Source organism: Dendropsophus ebraccatus, chromosome 7 (genome assembly GCF_027789765.1).
Source record: "Dendropsophus ebraccatus isolate aDenEbr1 chromosome 7, aDenEbr1.pat, whole genome shotgun sequence".
NCBI lineage: Eukaryota > Metazoa > Chordata > Amphibia > Anura > Hylidae > Dendropsophus > Dendropsophus ebraccatus.
In genome coordinates, this window is record NC_091460.1 from 25,104,272 (window position 1) to 25,108,510 (window position 4,239).

Genomic DNA, 4,239 nt, shown 5'->3' on the forward strand with positions numbered 1-4,239 from the left:
TTTTTCCCAAAGGAAATACAATTTATCCTTCAGCCAAGTAAATTTGCTGACAAAGATAGACCTTTTTTTTTTTAAAGTTTTGGTATATAAGCATACACTTACAGAACAATAAGAGGAAAAATTATCAGGCATTAATAAAGAAGGAAAGGCCTTTGTTGCCCATAAAAATCAGTCAGAGCTGCAATTGGTTGCTTTGAAGAACAAATACTATTCCTATTTCCATTGAAGCAACAGCTTAGGCTGGGTTCACACTACGTTTTTACAATCCGTTTTTGTACATCCACATGTGTGTGCATCCGTTTTGACCCATTTTTCCATTAAATACCATTATTAAAAAACGGATCTATTTCTTTTAATGTGCGCAAGAACATAGTCGTCCGTTTTGATCCCTTTTTTTTTTAATAATGGTATTCAATGGAAAAACGGATCAAAACGGATGCACACACATGCATCCATTTTTTTCCATCCGTTTTTCGTCTGTTTTTTGCAAAAACGGATTGCAAAAACGTAGTGTGAACCCAGCCTTAATAGCAAAACCACAGTCAAATTGGAGACAAGAGTCATGCGGTTTCTGGAAGGAAGCGAACATGTATTTTTTCTTCCTTTTTTTAATCCTGGATATTCCCTTTAATTTTAGGAGTCATATATGATAGACCCCCCCTACACAATAATTTAAAATGTTCTCTTTATTTGCCTTGATACATCAGTTTTTGAATTTAACTGTGGTCTAAGAAGTATTATATAACATTTCGGGAAGAATATACAGCCTAAAATACCAATACTTGAAGATATTACAGCAAATATTTCTACAAGAACTGTATTCTTCCCAGTAACACTCATATAGGCCGGGATAAAAGCCACCCAGACACTGCACACAACCAGCATGCTGAATGTGATGTTTTTAGCTTCATTAAAACTATCTGGTAAATTTCTGGCCAAGAAAGCAACAATGAAACTAACAGCAGCGAGTAGTCCCATATAGCCCAGGAGTATGGAGAAGGCCAACATTGACCCTTCATTACACTGGAATATGATCTTGTCTTGATATAAGTGAGTGTTCTGTTCTGGGAATGGAGGAGATGTAGATAACCAGATGATACTGAGTAACACTTGAAGAAATGAACAGAAGAAGACAACACAGTTTGTAATTTTCACACCAATAAATTTCCTCCAGGAGCTTCCAGGTTTGGTGGCTTTGAAGGCCATGTAGACCATGATGGTTTTGGCCAGAATAGAAGAGATGGCTACTGAGAATATGATCCCAAATGAAGTCTGGCGGAGCATACAGGTGACATGTGTAGGGCGACCCAGGAACAAGAATACACAGAGGAAACACAACATGATGGAAACCAGGAGGATGTAGCTCAGGGTTTGGTTATTGGCTTTGACCACAGGAGTGTCTCGGAATAGAAGGAAGATACCCAAGATTGTAGATGTTTTTGCAAAACACAAGAAAGAAATTATGGAGACTATGAGAACTGTAAGGTTGTTTTCATAAGACAAAAACTCAATAGGTTTTAGTATACACTTATTCAAGTAACCAGGCCATTGATCTTCAGAACATTTTAGGCATGAGACACTATCTACAAAAAAAAAAAGCAAACATTAAAGCTAGAGTTGAAAGTTCATATTAACTACTCTAACATGTACAGTACACTTAGTTGCTACTAAAATAAATACAGTAGAGGTCCCAATATTAACCAGGAAAGTATTGTCACAGTTATTGAAGAAAATACAATTTCATAAGATTTTTTTTTACCTGTTTCATTGGATATTTCTCCCTCTAAACATTTCAAACATTCAAAACAGCATTTATGTATTCCCGGCTTTATAGTTCGTTTGTAGCCCAGAGGACATTGATCAGAGCAGGTAGAGACTGGGATCTGTTACAAGTAAAGAAATTTGATGAGAAAAGTGTCCACACAATTCATTATTGTTTTCTCTTAAAGATACACAGAAAACCTACTCCAGCTCTCAGCTGGCATAGGTTTTCTGCCGTGCACACCGGCGCACACAGGTATCATGTAGAGGCAGTCCGCCTCTATATAAATCTCCGTAGTGCCGGAGCTGCAGCGACATTTTTAAGTCCGGCGCAGAAAACGTCGGACTTAATAAATGTCCCCTATAAGACATAGCTTGTTGCTTAACACAACAGGCATCACTCTGGTGCATGGGGCGGCCTGTGATTTACCCAACATGCTGATCTGCCTGATAGGCTGCAGGTCCGCTACATCACTTAACCATGGGCTAGCATGCCCCTTGGGGTTAATTGACTGTGTACCCATGATGATAGGATCCAACCTGCCAAGTCAAGTGGAAGGTGAAGAGGAAGGCGGGGAAGGGAATGCAGCTAAGTTCTTACAGTATCATTTTAATTGTTATGGCAAAGTACAGTGGGCGCACTAATGCTATCATGTCAGGAAAGCTGCCAGGTCTTCATTAAAATACAAAACACAATGAATATCCATTACTTAGTCATAGAAGAACAAGACATATGTTACATCAAAGTTTTTCCAAACTATGATATGATTGTTGATCATCAGCTGATCTCTTTCTTGTGCTGATGCATTGAATTGTCCAACAGGTGTGTAGGTCATTGTTCCTTCAAAAATACAGAAATAGTTATAGATGTAATAGAGAGAAGACAATTCTCCTTTCTTATTAAACTGGACATCTTCTCCGAGAGGATCTCTGAAATAAACTCTTCTTAGGTACTAGGAGAAGGAAAAACATTGGATTTATGGATTTTTCCTGTTTGGATATTCGTGAGGAAATTATGTATCATGCTTCCACAACTGGCTGTGTTAGGCCCCGTTCCCACTGAGCAAAGCTAGCGGAATTCCGCGACGGAATTGTCCGCCGCGGAATGCAGTTAGCCTCCCGCTCATAATGGGAGTCTATGGCAGGCGCGCGCTGCTGCTCTGTACGCGCTGAAGAATGAACATGTTCATTCTTCAGCGCGGACAGGGCAGGAGCGCGCGCCTCCCATAGACTCCCATTATGAGCGGGAGGCTACGGCATTCCGCGGCGGACAATTCCGTCGCGGAATTCCGCTACCTTTGCTCAGTGGGAACGGAGCCTTAGAGGCAAACTGCTTATATGCCTAGATACATGCTGACTAAGGATAAGCGAACTCGAGCATGCAACATTTATCAGTGGCTGCAAATGTTGATTGCAGCACTAAGGCTGCCTCGAAAACATATAAACAGACATAGGGCCCTATTCCACCGGACGATTATCGTTCAGATTATCGTTAAATCGTTTGAATCGAAACGATAATCGTTCGGTTGAAATGCAGTTAACGATTAACGACCGAACGAGAAATCGTTGATCGCTTTATAAGACCTCGACCTATTTTTATCGTTGCTCGTTCGCAAAAGGTTCGCAAATCGTTCGCATTGAATAAGACATCGTTCGGTCGTTCGCAATAGATACGAACGCAATAGCAAATAAATAGCGAAGAAAAACGAAAGCGAAGAAGATCGGTGCATTCAACATGTTGAAAAACAAGCGACTGCAACGATCAGCCGACATGAACGATGTCGGCTGATCGTTGCACTCTATTCCACGGGACGATTATCGTCCGTAGCGGCCGATATCGGCTGAATATGGACGATAATCGTTCCGTGGAATAGGGCCTTAAGCTGTATTCATGTTTTCCAGAACTCTCTTAGACTGCATATAACTTCTGCAGACACTAATATTCAAGGCCTACATGCTCTGGTTCGGACAGACCGGTGCATGCTCGAGTTGTGCCAAACTAGTGCTGACAGTTGTGGGTTACTTACTAAGCAAGTATTTTATTAGTATCTTTATCTTCATTGACTGTCCTGTTATTTTTGTCAAAAAGGTCTTTTAGTTCCCAGGTACAGTGTCACAGTGATGAGTCTGTGACACAGCTGGTGCCCCCCTCTCCAACCAACATGTTCTGTCAAATTCCCATAAAATCCAAGATTCTATACTGTAGTCCCTTTCGATCCCGAACACAAACATAAAAAAAACATGATTGTTATCAGTTCATTTCCGTGTTTGCCCAACATTCACTAACAAATAACGAATGTGAAGTAGAAGGACACATTTCAGATGGGCGTACGTGTGCATACAGATTATCAGGTGTAAAGCGTAAATTACGCAGTTGCATAGGCATTTCATTTGGATTCATTTGGTTACACAGTTACATACAGATTGGGTACGTTTTAGCCTAGAGTTATGCACGTTTACAGATTATCAGAATACTTG